Source organism: Festucalex cinctus, chromosome 8, assembly GCF_051991245.1.
Source record: "Festucalex cinctus isolate MCC-2025b chromosome 8, RoL_Fcin_1.0, whole genome shotgun sequence".
Taxonomy (NCBI): Eukaryota; Metazoa; Chordata; class Actinopteri; order Syngnathiformes; family Syngnathidae; genus Festucalex; species Festucalex cinctus.
Window position 1 is genome coordinate 14,888,609 of NC_135418.1, and position 24,854 is coordinate 14,913,462.

Sequence of the window (24,854 nt, forward strand, 5' to 3'; positions counted from 1 at the left end):
CAAGAAATTATTGCTTCCACCATGTCAAGGCCTGCGCCTCTCAGATGCCAAGGGAACCAAGGGAATGGTTTGATTGGTACTGAATCAAGTCGACTGTGTTCACACTCCCAACAGTGCAAAATATAATTTTTGTAACTTAACTTCATTTATAAAGCACTTTAAAAGAAACCCCGACTGTAATGACAAGTTTGCTCCATATGATTTATTTGGTTGTTACTAACATAACTATGTTTCATTTTTCAAAAGTCATTTCCAGTTTAATACATTTTGTAGAAATTTTATTTGTACATGCATTATTATTTACGTCGCCACACATTCAGTGCGGATTGACGTAGAATGGCGGTTGGCTCTGCCGAGCAATGCGAAACGAGTATAAAGAAAGCGAGGTAAGCCTCCGTAAAATCAAAACTCTTGAATGCGTCTGGTGAATGACGAGAACATGGCGTGAGGGAGGCTGTCGCTGTCCCCATCAGATTGTTTCTTTCAATTCAACAAGGCTTACCTTGCATTCTTCATAAACATTTCACATTGCTCGGCAGAGAGCCAGCCGCCATTCTACGTCACTACGGGCTGAATGTGGTGTAACATAAATAAATATGGTGTGGCGTACGTCCAAATAAAGTTTCTGAAAAATGTATTAAACTGGAAATGATTTTTGAAAAATGAATCTGTTGTTAGTAACAAGCAAAAAAATCATATACAGCAAACTTGTTATTACAGTCGGGGTTCCTTTTAAAACAACCATTGCTGCATACAAAGCGCTGTACATGGAATAGAAATCAGCCACGCAGTAACGATAAGTGAAACAAGAAACACAAAATAGAATAAATATAAGTAAGCCACGATGCGAAAATACGAAGACCCAGTCTTGCCTGCCCCTGCGCAGATTGTCTTGCGTTTTGTGCCTTGAACTAGGCTTGCACTGGGCACAAAAATAGAGCCCAAAGGTGTAAATATCTTCGTTTTATGATTAGTTTCAAAGTAACCTTCAGCTGGTAGTTGAAATAAACAGTGTGAAGCCTCTTTTTGAATAATCGTATCTCTGCTATTTGTTGTGAATGATTGGAGTTGCTGTCACCATACAGCACTAAAAGTGAAAAATCGTTTGAACGACGGCTGTTATCTCTAAAACTCTCAAGGCAACACTGTACAGAAAAGTTTTCACACTTGCTATCTATGACTAATAATCATGACCAAATGAGACATTCAGTCATCAGAAAGGGAATCTGATCATTTAGGTCAAGCGTCTGCACTCAGTAGTTAGAGGAGGCTACAAATGTTTAGTGCTCAGTGCATGCGACGATGCTAGTGTGAGTGCTCATGGTGTGTGTGTAATATTGCACCCTACATGGAGCGTCTGGTGGCAGCCGCGTGCACTGGGAAGCTGCAATCTGTTCCTTCAAGGGGGGTGAGGGGCATTTTGGCCAAGTGTCCAATTCATGACCTCAGCCACACTAGGCGTGTTTGCACCGCTCACCAGTGGAGGGACATGCCATTGAATAAAAAGATCCAATTCACTCCTTTCTGATGATTTCTGGCATGTGTCAAAGCTTAATATTAGAGACAAACACTCAAGTGTATTTTTTACGAGGATGAACTCGTATCTAGTCCATTAACTGACAGGCAGTAATCGGGATGCTAATGACGAGGAGTATCACACACGTTCTCACAGATTATTTTTCTCCTGCGAAATATCACCTCTGGAGCCTCATGAATATGTAAATACGCGTTTGCAAGCTGGACTTGAGCAAGGAGGATGGTCCACAATTGTATATTTCTGCTACATAAAAACATGTTGAGCCTAATGTGAGCTATTAATACCACTTACTCAACGGAAGAGATTAAAGAAAAGAGCTGTATCAAATTTTCTGCCTTTTACAAAGGTAATAAATCCAATTTTGGATTGACAAGGATAAGCAGTTCAGAAAATAGATGGGTGGATGAAAATCCGACAAGGGCAGCATGGTGGAATGCTTCAACATGACAGCATTGTGTAAATTCAACACAACTAGTAGTATTAATTTCTGAAAATGAGTTAAATTTTAGCCACCCAACAGTAATCCAATTTAAATGAAAGTGATGCGGGACAGGTTGATTTAACCGTGTTATTTAGAACTGATGAAGCATTTCTTCAAAGAAAATAGCAAGGGCCCCAAAATTGAACCTTGCGGAACACCATAACACAAAATGCTTGCCAGAGCTTTGGCATAGATTCTCAGCTCAAAACCCGGGAAAACGGGAATTGTGAACAGCGATATTTCATATAGGCAGGGGTTAATTATTCTCTGACAAAAATTCAAATCAACAGTTTCTTTGTAAAGGCATAATTTTATGATGCAGATCTTGCAGATGTAGGAGAGGACATACAGGGGACTCTGTAGCTGCATTATCACAGCGTTTACCACAGCAATCTGCGGTGTTTTCCGGTATATATATATATAATGCGGATTTTATTTTTATTTTTTTACACCTCATTTCTACACCAGCAAGTCAGTGGGCGAGCCTGTGTGAAGCATATCATCCTCTCAGCTGAGCATTGGTGCACAGCTCAATCAGTCAGAACTGAGTCCATCTGCTGTACTGGCCTAGAACACATATGGGGCAACTCCAGCGCGTCTGTGATGTGGGCACACAATTATGTGGTCTCAAACTTAGTGCTGAGGAGGAAGCGGCGGCGTGAAGCGGCGGCGCGAACTTGACGCCAGTGAAAATGAAACCAATCCAGAGGGAATGAGGCGACTTGAATAGAAGCAGAGGAAGATGAGAGATGAGTTGGAGGAGCAAAGAAGGGGGTTATGGAGTCAGGAGAGTTCATGTCGTTAAAAACATGTCAACCTAAACAGAGTTTCAGCTGAGGAGACAGCTGATGATACAGGAAAATCAGGTGCCTGCAGAGACCTTTGAACGAAAGGAAGGAAGAAACTCACTGCCACTTTAAGGGTGCCTGCCAGATCCACACACAAACCCACACTCGAACTTGAGCCATATGTGACACATTAAATAAATGATGTGAGCGTGAACGAGTCTAACCTTGTCCTAATTACACCTGATCTGTTCCATCAGTGCTGTGCTCTGGCCTATTTTCATAGCTATAAATTTATCACCCTCCCCTCTGTTGTGAGAGATAACCCGCACTCATTTTAGTGCATCTCTGAAGACCGCCAGGCGGAAAGGAAGTCATTGAAAAACTGGTGGCACAGTGTTGCTACCTCTGCCGTAGCCGAGCTCTGCTTCCATGACCCCGAAAACCACTTTCGCTGTTGCAACAGAGCATTCTAAGTGTTTTTTGTCAGATATAATGGAAAAATCTTCATGATTTGTATCTCTGATGTTCATAAAGTACTGAGAGCCATTCAGAACTTCCATCCATCCATCTTCATCATCAGCTTTAGAAGGGATGCCCAGACTTCCCTCACCCCAGCCACTTCAACCAGATCCTCCGGCGGGATCCCAAGGCGCTCTCAAGCCAGCCGAGAGAGATAGTCTCTCCAGCGTGTCCTGGGGACCCCCTACCAGTGGGACATGCCCGGAACACCTCTCAGGGAGGCGTCAAGGCGGCATCCGGACCAGATCCCGAGCCACCTCAGCTGGCTCCTCTAGACTCTCAGTCCCTCACCCTATCTCTAGGCGAGAGCCCAGACACCCTGCGTGTCACGTTCCATGCCTGCAGGCTGTGCTCTCAGTTGTCTTGTTGTAATTTCAGTTTGAGCCTGACCTGCGGTGGCGCACATGAGACTCTGCACAGCTGGTGCTCATCAGCAATTATGTCTTGTATATTTAAAGAGGCTGCTGCTGCTCCTGTCTTTTGTCACACTGTGTGCTTGCTCATGCTTCAGTCCGAGGTAGCCTCGACCCCTAGACCTAGTTTGCGACCTCAACCTCAACCTCAACCTCAACCTCAACCTCAACCTCAACCTCAACCTCAACCTCAACCTCAACCTCAACCTCGACCTTGATCTTGCCTTCCCGTCTTGTTTCTTGTAAGTTCTTGAAGATTTCTGTTGTACATTACCTTGTTGCCCTTTTGGATTGGCTCAAGTGTGTTTTTGGTTCCACGTATTTGTTGCATGCGGTTTTTGTTATTAAAATTTGCTCTTGCCATTGCAAGTTATTTTTGTTGAACTTTTGCCTGGGTGCTTAATTTTTGTTATAAATATATATATATATATATATATATATATATATATATTATTTTTTTTTTGTTGTTGTAAATTTACTTACTTGTCCATGTTTTTGGGTTCCACTGATATATAATACTGCAGCGGAAACTCATCGGCACTTTTATCCGTGATCTTGTACTTTCGGTCACGACCCACAGCTTGTGGCCATAGGTGAGGGTAGGAATGTAGATCGATTGGTAAGTCTTCACCATAACGGGCCGATACAGAGTCAGAGTCACTGCTGACACTGCACGTTTTGTGGGATTGAACAGAGCGTTTTCCCGGCCAATCGTAGTAGCATACCTGATTTACATTAAAATCAGAGAGGCTTGGAGAGCAGTACGTCCAAGTACAACCCCCACCACTCATAATTGTGCTGCACAGTCAGTGGGTTGCTATTAAAACTATTCAGGAGAATAATGATCATAACCCGTGGAATGAATTGATTTCCACAATAATTCAGAGGGATTGTCCTACTCTATGAATGAAATCCACTATACACGTGCCCACAGCGCTGAATCTGTCTGCCTGCGCCTTGATCAAAACCACCATGCAAAACCTGCGCTACCAGTTAGACCTGGTTTTACCGAGTCTAAAATGTAGTCCACTTTTTGTGACCAAATTGTCGATTGCGCAGGAACAAGGCAGTCGTAGCTCATCTACCAAATTCACAAGCTACACTAGACTTGACATGGCATGAAAATTAAGATGTGCCTGTTTTTAGGTCAGGCGACCGGTCTACGAAAATAAGGCCCTATAAGTATTGAATGGTCATTACTTTTGATATCTCGTGCAAATCAGAGGCATTAATTCAAACAGACATTAGTATGCACGCACACAACCACAAGCATATTTTTATGAATGCACGTATATTACAATGCTTGAATGCACCACTGAAGATGCTTGCAGACTTCTCTCTCACACACAGTCACACCGCACGCAAGTGAAAAAGCTCTAAGAGCCGTGATTCTGAGGGCACTTAACCAACCAGTGTTGCACTTTAATCATTTTTAAATGCAGCATTACTTTGAGTAAATCCAATCTCTTTCAGGTTATATGCAAACAATATTGAAAACATGAATGCATTTTAAAAGGGATCTATCTTGCTTGTCCAATTCAGTTTGACTTTCAGACCACACAACAGTGCGACTCCTCTGGTTTTTATCAAGAGCGCTTATAAACATCTAAGCAGCGTTTGAGTCTTATTCCAAAGCCTGAGCTCAAGTTGTCTTGCTTTGCATGTGTATGAGCAGTCATCCGCAGTCTGTTATGAGCACCCAGGTTTCGACTCAGCCCACCGGCATAATGCTGAAATCTAATCCACTTCAAAATGCCCTTGAAATGACACGCAAAAGCCACAGTTCAGCCCGAAAGATCTTATAGGCTTCACCCCGACAGAGGAAGCAGTGACGCAATGAGATTTCCCGCTGCATGATGGGTGACCATGTGGCAGGAAATGGAGGACACCAAGTGGGTCAAATTCCATATTCATGCCTTTCAATCCCCCACATGACCCGACGTCACAATAATACCGTAATGGCCGCCTGTCAAGCCGCCAACCTGTCAGATGGTGGGAGTTGTTGCCATAACAAGCCAAGATGGCACACAGATACATTTAATATGACATTTAGGAGCTGTGATCTATAAACATTCAGCTCATGTGGCATAACCCCCAAAGTCATACTGACGCGTAACACAAAGTACATCCATCTTCAATTTACTGTAAAGGTATGGAGGTTGTTTTTATTGTAGCTTTATGAATTGATAGTATAATATAAATGTGTCATCTAACAAGCATGAGTAGTAAATAAGAAAAACAAAAACTGCGATTCTGAGGCAACAAAAGACTGGGATAATTTTTGACCATGTATCGTGATTAGTGGGCGATGGAAGAATTACCATGGTGCAAGTAGCATTTTATTGTTATTATTGTTATTATTAATATTATTATGGTTAAATGAGTTCAACCATTCACATTCACACCAACGGACATCTAGAGTATTTAATTTTGTCATGTCCTCTATATTCTTGGAATGTGGGAGGAAGCTGGAGTACTTGGAAGATGCAAATATCAGAACAGTGAGGCAGATGTGCTAACCATTGTGCTACAGCAAACATATTTCAACACCTAATTATCCCAAAAAGAGATGACCAATCACAGCAATCACACCAGGGAACAGTTCAGGGTATTAGCGTCTAAAGGTCTCTGCCGCCATGTGTCCAGGGATGGTCTTGGGCCATGGTCACCACAGTGCCTGCCCAAAAATTGTTCAGAAGATTATTTATCTATTGTAAAAAATGCTTCATTCCTATAAAATATTTCTGTTAAGACAATTTAATTTAAATGATCATGCATCTTTCAGTCAATCAAAGAAAACGATGGACTTTCTGAGTCAGAGAAGGTTCCATCTTAGCATTTTTTTACATCTATTTTTGAGTGAGTAGGCTGTGTAAGTTAATAAGCAAGCTCACCCAGGTATGACATTTGGCAAAGCTGGCATGACTCACTCATCTAAAAATAAATAGATTCAAGGAGGCAGCATCCAATCTCTGGAGGAGATTAAGTGTTTCATTTTTTTGGGAGGGAGTTAATATTTTTATTTTTTTTATTTTTAAGAAGCCTTTTGTTTAGTTTTAGTGCTTGTATTAGCATTTTTCAAGTTTCAGTTGATTTAATCAGCCTTTTGGGTTTGTCATGATCCTGTGACATCACAAACTTGCCAGTATCTAAGCGTCTTTGTTCACGTGGGTTAGGCCTCGGTGTGGGCGAGTACCAGGTATCGCATTGGTGCCGATACGAGCCTTATTGTATGGTATATACTTGTGGAGGCTGCCGATGTGAGCCACTGATACTTCAGGCAAACAACGTCTGACATCAAGTAAGTCCTCCTCAGCAGCAGTTCGACACATCGGGGTCACATTTTTCAAATACGTTAAGTTGTTTATAATTGCTACATGTGTAGAGAGAGAGAGAGAGAGAGAAGAGAAGAGCTTTATTGTCATTGTAAAATACTGTACAACGAAATTTTGTTTGGTTACATCTCAAGAGCAGCAGCTAATCAACTCAACTCAACTCAACTTTATTTATAAAGCGCTTTAAGAACAGGCGTTGCTGTATACAATGCTGTACATAAACATCAGTTTTGCAGTAAACAAGAACAAAGCAAACATTTTGAAGTGCGGATACAGTTTTTTTTGTGTTTTTTTTTTAACAAGTAAATACATTTTACATCAGTAAATGGCAAATGACACTGGAGTGGTCATGATCCCTGCAGCAGTCTCTTCACAGCCATGGGGAAGAAACTGTTTTGTGTACCCTGCTTTAGATACACGTTTTTGGAAATAACCATCTTAAAAAAACAAAAACTTGGTTGTATAATTTCACACTTTATGGGTGGACTGACACTGCAGCGACTCAAATATTTGTACACAAGCAATTGTAAAATCACTTTTCCATATTGCCTCATTAAGGTTCTGCTGTATAGGCTACATATAAAACACCAATTGTAGAAGCAAAACAAAGTTTTGACCTTCTGATATGCGGGTGTTAACTTCAATCTCTTCAGTTCAGATATAACATCACTGCGGCTTCATGCAGCGTGAGCGCCACTTTGATCACAGAGCTGCTTGCACTTTGTGCCTTCCGCTGCTCAGATCATCCCCCGGCAAATGTTGCCTGTCACACCTGAATTACGAAGTCTGAATTTTCCACAGTCAACGTGTGATTCATTGATCATCAGATTAATTACACAGCGTGAAGACAAAAGCCGGTGTCAAATGGAACCTCCGGATCCATTTCTCGCACCTCCAGCAGGGCATATTGTGAGTGTGATTCCACTTCCACCCTCTCATCCACTATCCCGGGAGGTTCGTCCCTGGGGCCTCACTAGAGGCATGCGTAAGCTCTGTGATTGGAGCATTTTGTTATCACCGAAACACAGCTACACAGCCGGCAGGATTGCCGTTTCGACATTAAACTGCACATCTATATGCACATAGGGTCTTCAGTGTACATGTGTTCGCATGAGACTGTGTATTTTAATGCACCCCCACCCCAAAGACACGACAAGGACAGACTCTTGTGTGCGACTCAGGAAGAATGATCATGAAAGAATGACCGTGGCTTGACATTAAAGGATTTATTTATCTAAAGTACATTGAGGATATTTTACGAAACATAATCCCTAAACTTTCGCTAAGTAGTGCCACTGATTCAGCTTTAAAACAAGCAACATGGTGTATAACCTTCTCGGGAGAGTTGCATTTATTTATGGCTGTGTATGTACAACTTGTCCTCGTCTCATATTTAAATATTCTGGTGGCCCTGACAGCTAAGGGCAAGAAAAATAAGACGAAGAAAAACAGAGACAACACAAAACAGTGCATAAATATTGCAGGTTTACATTAGTGTGACATCATTTGTACATTATTGTGTTGCCAGAGTTACCCTGACAAAGTACTTTAGTTACTTTACTGATTATTTGATTTTAAAAGTAACTGAGCTTGATTACAAGTGACTTCATTAGTTACTTTCAGCAAATGCCAACAATTTTGCTTAAGATACCTCGTACAGGCAGCGGCAGCCATTGACTAGTTTTGCCAATACTTTAGCAGAAGTGCATTTTTGACAATAATGTTTAAGGACAAAGTTTAGTAGATGAACTCATCCTATAATGTTTCATGGTTGACAATGTAAATAATTTCCCTTTAATGTTTCATAATGTACAGTAAGGTTTGTTAACTATTTGTTTTGAAGATTTGATACCCTCCCTAGACCCTTCTAGTGTGACGTCACGTTTAAGTGCGCCCCTAGTGGTGGAGGGCAGGGCGTCAATGCGAGTGAATTAGAAAACAATCATTGTGACCTAGAAAGGAGGTCAAACAGTTGATAAATCAACTTGTGCGCGGCCTACGGATGCTCTAATGGCTCGGTGGCTAGCGCCAAACTACGACACAACTGCTTTGCACCCACAAAAAGTACGAGGATGTGCTCAGATCATTTTACATGAGGTAGTTTTTCTCTTTTTCATATAATATCATAATATTAACCTCTGATTGTAAATTCCAGGCAGACGTGATGAATGTGTGTGTCTTATCTTTAGTGAAACAATCATTCATACTTTTTTTGCACAAGTATTCAAGTAATTTAGAACAAAGTTAACGATTTAACACTTTAACTTGGGCTTGATCTCTGCTGAGGAATGTGTAGTAAACGTGCGGTCTGTTTGTTAGCAGCTAGCAAACTAAGATTGCTTGAAGACTTCGATATACAGCAAGACGAGTATACCCAGACACAAACGATTTAAAGAATGACAATTTACACCATGAAAGTATTGATTGACGAACTGTTTCAACCAAAAACAACATACCTTAAGCTTCCACTTCCACTTTGCCGTTAAACAAACTCAATTTTTGTAGCTAGTAGCTCCAAACGATTGGTTTCAATGAGCCGTAGTAATGTAGTGTCATACTTGGGATGTTTTTTATGACACTTGACATATTTCCCACCTTTGAACGAAAATGCTCGCCGAAAATCAAGCTCTATACATTTATTTGTTGTGGAACGCTTGCCCTCCGGGAGGCGGAGCTAAGCAGTGACGTCAGCTGGAAGGGTCTATTCATAACTTTGCGTCCTTACAAAGAAATAACAATTCTCCAAATTGAATGGTTGTTTATTGTAATGAGACTATCAGTCTAAATAAGAGACAAAAGAAAACAGAGGACATTATGTAACTAAATGAAGCTCATATCATTTTCTTTTTCTTTCTTTTTTTGCTCCCAGCAGATGGTCCTCCGAAGGTGACATCATTCAATCGTTTGATATTTCATCATGCCTTATAAACCTTTCAGCCTCTGCTTCAAAGTTTACAGGCATCCAATCACAACATTTTAAAGTCAAGAATCGAAATCCTCTGCGAAACTTACTGGAAATTCTCACATCCTGGTCTATATTGACATCGCCTCAAGCCCTCCTTGTCCTAGGGATGAAATATTTCTAAAACAGGAAACTGAAAGCAAGGTTGTATTTGAAATGTGAATTTGACTTTCTCTTCCTCCAGCGAGTCCTCTTTGAAGTCCTGTCAGGGCGTTTGCAGGGAATTGCAATTAGCTTGCTGAAATATTGCATCCGGTTGAAGGTGAACATGTTCCTGCATTGTTCCCTCATGTTTGAGCTTCATTAAAAAAAAAAAAAAAAAAAACTAAACAAAAAAACAACATGAGCGGTAAAGGTCAAGTGAAAGACTTACATTGGCAGCTCATTCCTGTGAAGCCTTGATGCGAACGTGAGGAGGGTTCCTGAAAAAGAAAACATTACGTTATCAAACTATATCACATTGTCACGCTTCTGAGAAAAAAAACATTTTCATGCATATTACCAAGGGTGTTCAAAAAAATCAGATTGTGGGCTCAAGAGCTTGAGGCCAAGTCATGTTCAGGTTCAGGCTTGGAAAAGTCTACTTTTACACTTCTTTGACCTACTTCTCTCCTCTCGTCTCAATAGCGCATTTCAATCCCACTCATCCATATTCCGCTGTCTTTTATAACACCTGCAGTGTTTTGAGACGCTATGACAATGTTGAATGACTCCCGTCACCCCCGCACCTCAGCAAACACTCCCACCACGTGTCCTTTATGTTAACACCACTATGCACACAGATATGTTAGCTCTCTGGCACAAGAATGCGCTTATGCGTTATTGCACATAAAAAAAATTGCATTTGAGTATTGATCTGTTTCTTCACACAGTACCTATACAGTATGCGTGTACGTTGTATCCCAAGCAAAAGCCAAATGTAATCTCTTATAGATTTCTTTCTTACCTACTCAGTTGAAAATACCCATAGTTTGATGATAACCTTCAAAATCTAGCAGTATAAAAGCACTTCATAAAAGCACTCTTACTTTCCATCATTCATCACACCAATGGGACATTAAAAAATGCAGAAAGATATAACCTTGATGTTGTTATTCAAATACTGCTGCTTCTTCTTGCACGTGAATTAACATTTTATGCAACCAGTGTGAATCAGTTAAACTTGACTCGACTGTACGATAAAAACATTATATTTAATATATGTGTGTGGTATATAAACAACAGACACATGCAATGCTAATGGCGCACAGGAACCAATTTGTGTATAAAGATCCTCACACAAAGCCCATCAGATCTGAATTCAGTAGTGAATATGATCTATATTCATCAACATTTTCAAAACAGAGAGCTCCTTCTTAGATACTGACTATTACAAATGATTATCCGTTTTATATCACTTATAAAAATAACATTTTTTCCAACTTATCATTAACAATGTTAGTCAAAAATTCAGTTTTACAATATGTTCTATATGCCACCACTAGTCTAAAGATAGAATTCTGATTAAGTTTGTGTTTGTTTTGAATTTTTATCCATCTCTGGGGGCAGCCATTTGGCCACTTGCTGTCGACTGAAAATATCAAAACATTCACCTGTCAACCTTTGCTCACAGTATGTACAGAAATATTTAGTTGAATTTAAAACATTTTTAATATATTGTATATATATATATATATCGGATTTAAAAAGGAATATCCACTACATGATGTCAAAGTTAATGGCCAAACTACGGTGAAAAGATGACATCAAATCATATGTTTGTATACAACTTACATGTGATTAACTTGGCAGCATGGTGGTAGTAATTGAGTATTGAGTAGTAATCATAATGAGGACAAGCGCTATAGAAAATTGATAAATGGGTGTTGGTGAGCTCTAGAATATTTGATAGTTTAAGAGAACAAAAACTACAACTAAAAAAAATAAAAAATTCAAATTGTAAAATTCAACTTAGTAACTGTCAATACCACTTTCATTTATCCATCCATCCATCCATCCATCCATCCATCCATCCATCCATCCATCCATCCATCCATCCATCCATCCATCCATCCATCCATCCTTTTACTATTGCACTTTCATCTAAAAGTTTGTAATTGGATGGAAGTACACTTTCTACTGTACCTTTAGGGCATTACTTTTGTTTCAAAGTTTACTTGTCAGCACATAAAAATCACTTTCTGTGTTTAAACCAAAGTAAAACTGACAAGTTTGCACTGCATAAGCACACAAGACAAATCTCTGCGATGGAATCACCTCTTCGATCAAGACAAATGGCCCAACCTGTCTGATTAACGGCGTCTGTCTATTATTCAGCTCCATGGGAGCGGTCTCTCTTGGCCTTACCACTGCCATTTGTGGACATTGTGCAAACATCTTTGCCCTTGCTGTGTTTCACTTTGATTTTTGAGAGTGCTATGACCTTTAAAAACCAAATGTCAAGAAACAAACCCATACAGTATCTACACCTCTTAGCTGTGTTAACAGTGCTAAAGGTCACCCTCAAAACAGCTTTACAATCTACATACAGAACGACAACAAAAACAATGACCAAACACAATATATTTCACATTTCTTGTGGTACAAGTCGTAGATCATGTCAGTGGTTAATTGAAAAATGTATCTTTTTTTTTTTTGTACTTTCAGTAGGAGCATTAAGGATTCCTTGCCTGTAGAACTGTAACTGTAACATTGCTAAACTTACTCATGTAGTACATTTGAAGAAATATGAAAGACACTTCAGTGACTGAAGCTGAAGTTGGCTTCAAGGAGCAACCTCTTGCTTCATTGCTCACAGCTGATTTGAAGGTTAGGCTGCACTTCATAGGTTGCTGGGGCCACAGTGTGATAAATTAGAAATGAGTCTGAAGCATCAGACTGGAAGGATCTGCTGATTGGGCCAAAAGTTTCTTTTACGGGCCAGAATGAGGAATGACTTTTTTTCAAACCACATTGCAGGAAAGTCAAAGTCAGTGATATCCTATCCTAGGTCTATTTTTTATTAGTTATTAGTTAGTTATTTTTTTTATAGTTTTTTAAAGCCCCAACTCAATGATATTCTATACCACATCCACCCATCCCCCAACATTTGATCCATTATTGTCAACCCGGATCTGACCCAAAATTTGTATCTGATTTAATGAAAATATGATGTGTCGTGGCATCATCAGTTGAAAAAAAAAAAGAAAAAGAAAAGCATGGCAAGGCATGATATCTTCATCATAATAAAAGCAAATCTGGTATGTATCGGATAGATTCCAATTGTAAGTGCAACGTAAATGTTGTCTGAGATCTTGACATCATCTAAACACACCAATTGGTTGACGACGTACACATCTTTCACCACTAATATGTTACCTCTCACTGAAATCTTGTGGCATTTTTTGTTCTTTGCAATCTGTTTGCTATTGTTAGTTAGATATTTTTTTTAAACAAATATTTGCAAGTTGTAAGTTATAACAGTCTGACACTATTTTATGAGGTATTTCATTTGGTTTGTTTATTTTGTATGTAAGTCAAAAAGTGATGGTCCTTGTTTTGTATTATTTTTTTTCATTATTTTTTATTTTCTGATTATTTATTAATTTTATTTAATTGATTATTTATATGCCGTTATTTTTTTCATGTTCATAAAATATGTTGTATGCCTTTTTAAAGTATTTTTTATTTTTTTTTAGTTTAAATTTTTTACATTGTGACAACCTTAATTATGTAGCTACTGCACTAATTGTACTTCAAAATCTGTGAAATATAATACAGAATAAAATATTTCTTTGAGTTTTCAACGACAATACTTACAGTGATGCTTTTTAAAAAAATGCACACAAGAAATGCACAAAATAAATAAAAAATTAAACTAATAAAAACTAAATTAAAACGAAGAATATAAAAACTAACAAACATACTTCTGAAAACTAATTCAAACAAACTAAATTTAAATAATTACAAAAAAAAACTCAAAACAAATAAAAACTGATTATGGTAAACATTTTGGAAACCATTATAAATAACTAACAAAAAAACTAACAAACATACTTCTGAAAACCAATTAAAACAAACTAAATTAAATAAATAAATAAATACATAAATAAATAAACAAATAAAAACTAATTATAGTAAAAAAATTTGGAAACCATTATAAATAACTAACAAAAAAACTAACATACTTCTGAAAACCAATTAAAACAAACTAAATAAAACAAAAAACAAAACTCAAAACAAATAAAAACTAATTATAGTAAAAAATTCGGAAACCATTATAAATAACCCTGGTACACATGTAGGAATAAATGAATCCAAACTACAATGCACACTCGAATTCACAACGTAAAATTTCCGAACTGTGAAGCGTAAGATATGCTAACCAGTGTTCCACTGTGTTGCTGGACTGCGTGATACTGGGTGGTAATAATAATATGACTTCCAACTAACATTAACCACTCAGCATAACGATTGAACAATTTAGTACGTAACACAAAATGAGGACAAAATCTAAAATGGAGTAGGCCTAGTCAGCTAAAAAAAATAAAAAAAAAATAAAAAAAATAACAATAAAAAAGGCTTAAAAGAAATCCCTCTTAGTCAGTATTTAATTATAGAATCCAATTACTCGGAGACCAAGGTCACAATGTCTAGGTCATGTTGTTAAATTCCATATATAAAAGATCCCTCAATGTTTTGGCAAAAGAAAAAGGCTGACTAAAAAAAGCTTTGAAGCTCATCAAGATGTAGACGATAATGTTTCCTTTCAAGCAGTTTGTGGTGTGCAACGAGCAGATGGGAGACCACTCGAGTGCGAATCTCCCGATTGAGGCAACGTGACAACGTTTTCAGAAGGAATCGCACGCTCATTCCAAATACTCTCAACATCTTAGGATCACATCTCATGATTCAGTCGCTTGGTGACAACTGCAGCAACTGGATTCATTGTAGCTGGCCTGCAATAATTGGATGCATGTGAGTAGGTGTGCCTCTATGTGAATCATAATGTTTGTCATCATTCATGAACCAGGAAGTGGCCTTTTAACAAACAAATTTCTTACACTACGTACATGTACACATTCCTTTTCTTCAACATAAGAACAATAGCTTTGTTTTCAAACAACAGGGCACAATTTTCACAGCGAGTTCCAGTATGTAAATTGAGACCAGATCATCATTATTTCAGATCGGAGCCTCGGCTCAATATAGGTTGGAAAACACTGCATTAATCTCTGAAGTACAAATTGCCAGTTCCTAAAATATACACACTAACAGTCACAGAGATGGACATATCTGCAACAATCTAGTACTTAAGTTATCCCCAAGCCTGCAGTAAACTGAGATAGTCGATGAAGCTGCTTTTACGTTTGGTGCCTCTGGAGGGGAGAGAGATCATTGCAGGAGATTTGTGTTGGCTTGTTTGTTTCTTGGAGTCTATTTAAATCAATTCAAGACATAATCAGGATAAATTAGTCTTGCCACATGGGTCCTTTGTCACATATACTTCGGTTTCCAGCACTTACCGAATCAATAAATACATCAGCTGTCTAATATATTTCATGCGGTCACACTTTTATTGATCGCTGTGCTTGTGTCTTAATGTAAAGACATCACATTTTAATTCAAGGTGCACTAACTCTTCACACAGCTCATATGCATCATGCTGATCAAGAGAATCTCTCAGATGTGGACAGCCAAGTGGCAGACGGTGTAAATAGAGACTGCTGCTAAAATACAGGCTGACAGCGAACACAGCACGCTTGCTCGACAGGACCTGGCTCCAGAGAGACAAGCACGTACGCGCACACAAGCATCTTGTTCATGCATGGATGGATGCTCATAAAGCTCACTCATTGGCACACCTAGCAGGGGAGCAGGTAGACACCTGTCATTCACCGGTGTCATTTACAGGAGGAGATGGCAGTAAAAGTGAAATGTGAATAAGCTATACATGCGTATTACAGACACGTGGAAAACCAGAATGTGCGGCCTCTTCGGATGGAGTGGTAAACTATTTTGTGTGTGGTGCCTGTGTGAATGAACTGCTAAAAGGATTATGTGACATTATGGGGCTGAAGGTTGTGCGATAAAAGCTCCCCTATAGCCCCGCTTTGGCTGAGAGGGAATCTACTTCATTCGAATGTGTTCATAAGGCTTACGAATGGAAACTGCGACATTATTACTTGGGACTTTGAAACTTGTACAGGTTTGGTGGACTCGTGTAATTTAATCCAACGCATGATGAACTGTCTATACCAGGGGTGTCAAACATAAGGCCCGCGGGCCGGATCAGGCCCGCAAAAGGGTTTAATCCGGCCCACGAGATGATTTTGTAAAGTTAAAAAAAAATAAATAAAAAAATTAATCAGCCGGCCACAATCAAAATATATAAAATGTGTAATTTCACAAGCAGTCCTCAGATGAGCAATGCAACTTGTACGGGATAATCGTCCTGGATGTCATTATTTTACACACAACTTAAAGTTCCGGTTTGTTTAATTATTATTTTTTTAGTCATAGACCGACAAACTTGTTAAATACGGCACAAATTAAATTACTGACAAACTATTACTGGTAACACAAATAGATATGACAAGGATTAGCGTCCTTATAACATCTTTAACTGCTCCACGCAATGCATTCTGGGAACAATATATTTGTATGCAAAACAGGTAGATTTAATACGTCTAGAACGCAGTGTTGCCGCGTTCCATTTGCATTTGTATTATTTTTTGGAACAATATGATTACAGTTGAGCTCCGTAATTTAGGGCTGGCACACAAAAAGCGAAAATCTGCGTATAACTGACAGTAATCGTTTTTAAGTTGTATACCGTTATTTTACCGATGCGGCCCACTTGGTAATATATTTTCCTCCATACGGCCCGTGAGCTAACATGAGTTTGACACCCCTGGTCTATACATTGTAATTATTAGGGATGTTCGATACCACTTTTTTTTCAGACCGATACCGATACTTAGACCCTCAGTACTCACTGATACCGATACCAACTGCCGATACCAGTAGTACATTTTGACAAATAAAAAAAATCGCCAAAATATATTTTAAACTAATATATTTCCTTTAATTTTGACAAAAAAACCGCACAGTCACTCTTCAATAGTCTTAACGCTCAAAATAAAACACAAAAATGCTCTTTTAGTTTAAGATTCACAATTTTGAAGTATTTCCAAACCGGTGAAGTTTTGGTGAAAAACTGCTGCAAGCTAGCGCCAGTTACAGGCAAGGAAGACTCACTTAACGTCTTCCCCCTCTGCCATCGGTCGCTTGTACCTGCGTCACGAGTACTCAAGTACTTGAAAAAAGGCTGGTATCGGCCCGATACCGATACCTGGTATCGGTACTCGCCCATCCCGAGTAATTATATACTATTTTTCAGAGGTGGCCACGTCAGTGAATTTTGAGCGTCCGTCATTCGGCAACCGTCAATAGTCGGGACACCCTTCCCTCATCATTCAATCCGTCATTTGTCGATTACTCACCAAAATGCGACGTCCGTCACTGACAGATTGCTAAATTTATTGATGGATTGATGATTACACTGACGGAAGAAAAGCCATTAAATGCTTCCCATCAATCATCAACAAAATGGCCGTCTGTCATTGACGGCTTGAAGGACCTTCCGTCAATAATGACGGAATGCCCACCTCTGATTTTTTTTTTTTTTTTTTTTTTTACACTTTCATTCAAACCTATAGATAAAGTATTTTGAATGAACTGCAAAGTCGTTCAAACATCTTAATAAAGTCATTCGAATATTTTGGTAAAGTCATTGAAACGTCATTTGAAAGTATTATTAGTCAATCTAACGTCTTATAAAGTCATCCAAATGTCTTGGTAAAGTGGTTTGAACGTATTGATAAAGTCACTCCAATGTCTTGGTAAAGTTGGTTGAACATACTGTTAAAGTTATTCGAACTCATTTATAAAGTTGTTCATGTGTGTTGGTAAAGTCATTTGAAGGTCTTGTTAAAGTCAGTCGGACGTCATGCTATAGTTGTTCGAACGTATTGGTAAAACATAGGCTAAATGCTAAAAACAGTATTTTTTTCGCCATGTATTGACTTGCACATGCGCAATTGTGGGATTACACCATAGCATTATGGGGGGGATGCTATGCTTTTAGCAACTCAGCGCGTTTGAACAACTTTACCAATACATTCGAATGACAAAGTTCAGTCAAAATCGTTGATTCCACATTGGCAATTCCACGTTTCCATAGTATATGTATACATACACACAAGAGCACTCAAAATCATTCAACCCCTTAATGTGTGTAATTTGCTACTGCCTTCATGTGTTACATCAGTGAAGATTAATGAGCCTGTCCCCAAAGTCGCCAAGCCATGATTATTACCTCCACTGAGCTCCACAGATGAGCATGTGTTTTGAGCAGATTCTTTCTCCAAACTTTGGCTTTCTCATCACATCAGCAAGGATTAATATTTTGTCGCTTCAGTCCATGCATTTTTTTTTTTGTGCTAATAAGGGGTTTTCATTTCCTGGAGTAGCCTCTGCTTTTGTTCATGCAGTTTTCTGTGATCAGAAGATCGTGATGCCTTCAGTCTTGCCCACGGGAGGTTGTTGTAGGTCTTTCTTTACAGCTCTCGCAATGTTTCTGCCAGAGTTTTAGTTGGTCAATCTATTTGTGTATCTGGTTGTACCATCTAAGGCAATGTTGGTGTAATGGCTTCTATTGAGCCACGATCTTCGCTGTGAGTCACAATTACTTGTTTCCCCAAAGGAACCCCTCAGACTACCTCTAACTGTGAATGTTCGCTACACACAAATATAGAATAGGTAAGACAATGTAATGTATTGTCAGACAAACATCCCAGAAATAGTGATCTCCTTGCATCCATGCAACAATTAACACGTGTACTTCCTACTGTCTATGTTGCAAAGTATCATGTAGTTAATGGTTGGCTGAATTATAAGCTGCCCACATGTTGGTGTGGATGCTATATGGCTTTGGGCCAGCAATTGTCTCGTTATGCAACGTTGTCAGCGTTGAACTGAGCAACAACAGGTTACAGCAGCCAGCCGAGTCCGGCAAGATGAGTTCACGTTGGAATGATTTGCTCACTCTGCCCTCGCGCAAGGTTGCAGAACGGTAATGTGGTCAAGTGAGCCCGAGGTCCACGAGTGAACAGTGTGAGTTTTTATCTAAAGGATGATCACTTAAGATGAAATAAAAGCAGATTTTCTTATAATATTGCTTTTTCACTCTGACGACCAGCTCAGCTCGACTGGGCTCAGGCTTTCACTTTGTGTGGACGAATCAGTTGGAACGATATAAGTTTTATCTATTAACTTCTCAGTTACTGCAGCAAGGGAAGCTGGGGTTTATTTTCTGCATAATAAAAATCAACACAGTGACTTCAGGCACATTTCTTATCCAGACCTTTTGATTTTTAATATTGCTCTTTCACCATTTTAACATGCTAAGAACTAATTTACATCTCCCCAGCAGTCTGGAAAGTGACTGATAAGAATGATGTGCAACCAAAACAAATAACAGTGTCAAAAGTTCCACTCCATCCATTTTCCAAGCCGGTTTTCCTCACAAGGGGCTTAAATTATCAAAATGAAATGAACAAAATAAAGTTTCTGCATTAAAAATGATAGGAATAACAAAGATAAAATCTAGCATGCAATCGGAACAAGTGAGAAGGATCAATAGTGAACCTAGTCGATACTGGGGATAAACCGATTATCGGCCAGGCCGATTATCGGTGCCGATATTTGGCATGCTGACAAATTTCGGCATCGGCTTTTTTTACGAATCTGAAGGCCGATTAAAGCTGGAGTCTCACCGAGCAGTGAATGCTTGTGAACGTATAGCCAATTTTGTGTTTTCATCAAGATTTGTAAGATGTTCACAGACACTTTTTACTTGTTGCAAAGACATTTGGAACATATTCAGACAATTTTTCACTGTCTACGAAGATCTTTTGAACCCTGACAAAAATCCCAAATTAGATACATTTTATTTTGGATACATTTGTCACTGCTGACACTGAGAAGTCCCAACACTTTTTAATTTATTTAAAAAAAAATAAAAATAAAAAATAAAAAAAATATATATATATATGTATATATTTAGAAATTATGTTGAAATTTTGGAAAACTTTTACAGTAGAAATCTTTTGAAAACTATATTTATTTATTTATTTATTTATTTATTCATTCACTGCAAACACTGGAAAGTCCCAACAGTTATTTCCATTTTTCCATTTATAAAAAAATAATAATAATTAAAAAAATAATAATATGAAATTATGTTGAAATTTTGGGAAACTTTATTTACAGTAGAAAACTATTTATTTATTTATTTATTTATTTGTTTAATTTTGAATTTAGCTTAACACATGCTGATGACCCTGGAAGTTCCCTACAATTTCTGTAATTTTTTTTAATTAAACAAAGATATCTATTGTTTATATGTTTAAAATTAAAAGAAAAGGTTGTTTTTTTTACGCTATTATTTTCTCTTTTACTGCAAATGAATATTGGCTTGAAATATCGGTTATCGGCCTCCTTGACGACTAATAATCGGTATCTACCCTGAAAAAAACATATCGGTCTATCACTACTCAACTCAACTCAACTCAACTCAACTCAACTTTATTCATAAAGCGCTTTAAGAACAGGCATTGCTGTATACAAAGTGCTGGACATAAACATAAATACCAGTTTTGCAGTAAACAAGAACGAAGCAAACATTTTGAAGTGCGAATACAAGTTTTGTTTTTTTTGTTTTTTACAGTTAAATACATTTTACATTAGCAAATAAATAAGAAGTAGTGAATAAAGAGATAAATAAATAGTCGATACCAAGAGTGGAAATTGGTAATGGATGGGTTTGAGATTTTTTTCATAATGCTATGGCATAGGAAGTAATATCCAACATTTTACTTATACAAACTGATAGCAGCCATTAAGGATGACTCACAGGAGACGTTTTGCAGACCTCCAGTGGGAAAGCTGAGGAAGTCACATTCAATAATGGACCAATGAAAGCCACAGCATTAACAATGATGCAATTACCGCCGTCTAGAATATGGCCGACGGTACTGTCAACAACCTGGCTATGGCAGTAATTCTCAATTTAGCATTTGGTTTATTAAGTTAGATCAGTCGCTGGTGGCAAAAAGTCGAACTTCATTTCCTCCGTGCCACTGTGATTTTGTTAGCCTTGAACACAACGCCAGCTTACGCCGGCCCGTTCAAAGTGAGTGTACAAAGGAAAAGCGGGCTGAGGAGATCAAAGTAACTATAACAAATGGTGCGGTGGCAGCAACTGGCCGGACGGCCCCAACTCACGGGTGGCAAAAGACGGATGGATGGTATTCGAGATGCTTGCATGAGACGAGGGAATTGGATTTTTATCAAACTAAAGAAGATGGATGGCCGCATACCAAAGTGTCTCATCACTGTGGCTTTCAGCTCAGTCAGTGAGCTACTCGGAAAGAAGGCCAGCTTGTCACATTTAACAGACGAAAAGGAAAGACAAGAACAGGGTGGCCTACTGTAAAAGTCCAAGGATGCTCTCAGATGAGACACTTTACTGCTTTCAGTTTTAACCAAACCTGGCTAATAAACAAGTTGTGTTGATGATAATGTTTTGTTAGTTTTAACCTTATGTTGCTAGAAAATAATTTTCTAGCAAGAATGGTCTAAGAAGTACCCTGTTCACCAACAAATTGGCAGAAATTTGAGAAATTTGGTTTGTTTTTTTCACCAGAATATTAATGGTCTTGCCTTGCCTGCATCTAAACATCTCTCTTTACTGTAATGTTAACTAAATGGGGAAGTATGCTAACAATGGATTTGCACAAATAATTTATGCAGTAAATAATAGATCGTTTTTCACCTCTTCTATTACTCTTCTAATTTGCTATCTTCTCAAGATGAGGTAAATGACAAAGTGCTGCACATGTTAATGTGTCAGTCTTTATCATTTTCCCTCAACCTGGCAGGAGCCAGCGAACTAAAAGAAAAAGAAATATGTTGTTATGGTTAGAGTTTTGTTTTGTCTTCTGTGTTTTGTTTGGTTCGGTTTTGGTTTGGTCTTAGTTTAGTCTTGTATTTGAAGTCATTATTCCAGTCCTCGTCTTCCATTCAGCACCCTCTGCCCCTTGTGTCATTTCCAGGTGTTTGTCATTGTCTAATTACTCTGCTCCTATTTAGTTCCCTCCTTCCCTGCACTCTTTGTTGGATCATTGGTTTGTGTCACTGAGTCTTTGTCCTGAGCTAGTCTTCTAGTATGTTTTGTTTGTTAATTTGCATCTGAGTTTTGGTCTTTTGTACTGACAATTTACTCATTGTCCCTTGTTTCCCTCTTAGTTTTGGCCTTTGGAAATAAAACCCGTTTGTTCCTTACATCCGTTAGCCTGCCTCACCTCCCTGCTTCCTGCATTTGGGTCACAAACAACCCCTGTCTAAACCTAACATGTTTTTGCAAAGAAACTGTTCATCTAACAGCAGATGGTCCATGAACCAGGAAACAACCAAATTGACAGACTTATATATATATATATATAAATGTTTTTTTTTTTTTTTTGCTGTTTGAGGCACAATAGAATCCTCACGTGTCATATTAAAAAAAAAAAAAAAGCTAGTGTGAATAAGGATTTTTTTTCTTCTTTTGTCAAAATGGTAGCATTGAAAGGACGTCAAGGACATTAGAAAAAAAAATAATGACACTATATTTAATCACCTTCGACAAAATCTGACATGTACCACACTGACATGCAATTAGCATAATAACCTCAAGATCATCACAGCTCCAATTCCCATAAGAAAAGTGATGTCAGAAGTGGGTTTTTCCTCACTTGAGCCAGAAACAGGAGTATGGTGTAAGTACTATTCAGTAATTCAATAAACACAGCAATCCAATTATATTTATCTTCCCATTTTCTCAGAGATAATGTCTACATAATACACAGTTCGAGTTAAACACTATAGAGGAGCAAATTGGGTTTGAAGGGCAAGGATAGGAATCTAGGCTAAGCACAGAATGAGTTCAATATGCTTTTCCCCTCAGTGTGAGTCTATAAATTCTGCATGCGTGCCCTGCAGTTAGCTGGCAGTGTGAGTACAGCCTTTAAAGAACTGCGCGAAACAGACATCTGGACTGTCTTCAACCGCTGGCACAAACATCTGCCGCAGCACAGTGGCAACAACATAGTGTGTGTCCAACTGTGCAAGTGTTTCTCCAAGAATACACAAACACATATCAGTTCAGAATGACATAATCACCATTTGTTTTTGTTTTGCTAGAAAAGACACACAAATGATTGGCAATGAAATGTAATTTAGGTGCTTGGTGAGTTGAATGATCAAACCATCCATTTTCCATACAATCTGTTTAGCGAGTTGGAGCCTATCACAGCTGGCGTTGGGCCAAAACTACACCCTGAAATTCTGAGCTGTAGAGAGAGTGCATAATTGCTTTTTAAAAAAATGGTATTACGCCTTCCCACACATTAAAAAACACTTTTTAAAGTATTTCTTAGCACCTGTTCCCAACTGTCTCACTCACACGGTTTTACAAAAAAAAAAGAGGTCAAGTATGCTGGCTTCAAGTTATTTGTCACACTTACTTAGAGTTTACGGTACAACTGACACATAACAAACAGGATTTAAATACTAAAATGTTTTGTTTGTTTGTTTATTTATTGAACATATAAACAAGTAGCGGAAAATAATAAAAGATTTAAAAGAAGAAAAACCATATACAGTCATCATTAGTCACGGTTTACATGTTCAAAAGGGAGTAGGAAGAAGTTGAAAACTCATCTAGTCTTGACCCTTTAACCAAACAACAAAAGTCGGCCATCTTAATTCTAAAAATGTGTCTGTTTTCCCATTTTCAAATACCACATTGAACACATCAGTTTCAATGAGTCACAGTATCAAACTACAATCTACCCTCTAAAAACAGTTGGGTAAAAAATAATAATAACCCAAGTTGGGTCAAGAATTGGCCAACCCAATGTTTTGAGTTATTTAATTAACCCAAAAATTTCAGTCAAATGAATAATCGACACAGCAATCCCAAAATTGGTTATTATAAATGGGTTAATAATAAAGTTGGGTCAAACTAATAACTTACAAATCAACCCAATTTGTTGGGGTTGCTTTTTTTTCCTTTGCTCCAGTGAATGAATTGAATGAGCTCAGCTGACCCAACTTTTTGATTTTTTTTTTTCAAACCAAAAAGTCAAATTCAATTAATAACCCAGAAAGCGAAGTAGCGAACCCTTTTTGGGGGGTGGGGTGGGGGGTTGTTGCGTTAAAAATGATTTGAACCAACTTTTTGAGCTATTTAAACCCAAATGTTTGTTGTCAAATTAAATTAGTAACCCTTTTTGGGGGGGGGGGTTGAGGGTTGGGGTTGTTTATTTATTTGACCAACTTTTTTGGTTCATAGAATAACCCAAAAAAGTTGTGTTTGACCCTCTTTTTTTAATTTTTTTTTATAATATGTCATAGGACTTGCTTTCACTAATAATGTGTAATATTGAGCAGGTACTGTGGAATGGGAAAATAATTGATCTTCTAAAATGTCATAGTAGGAAATACAACTGGAGTCATAAATTGAATTAATGGGAGAAAAGTATAGCATTAAAATGATGAATTTGTATTTTCTAACTTGAGGCAACTTAAGCCATTTTTCTTATTCATACATATTTTCCTCCCTGGGAAAAAAAGTGGATTCCTGTTCCTGCAATTTAAATAAATAGGACTGTTGTTGCCCTGGGCTCTCCTTTAATTTTCCACTTCACATCCTGAGTCAGGCTGAGCAAATG

General features: G+C 38.2%; 1 protein-coding gene across 5 annotated transcripts in view; it reads right to left on the minus strand.

Moving 5' to 3' along the window:
* Window positions 1-24,854, minus strand: part of dlgap4b (discs, large (Drosophila) homolog-associated protein 4b) — a 99,594-nt gene that overhangs the window by 29,655 nt on the left and 45,085 nt on the right. For all 5 annotated transcript variants that reach the window (XM_077529770.1, XM_077529767.1, XM_077529768.1 and 2 more), the window contains exon 3: window positions 10,409-10,457. The gene's annotated coding sequence lies outside the window, so the exon portion shown is untranslated. The remainder of the gene's footprint in view (window positions 1-10,408; window positions 10,458-24,854) is intronic.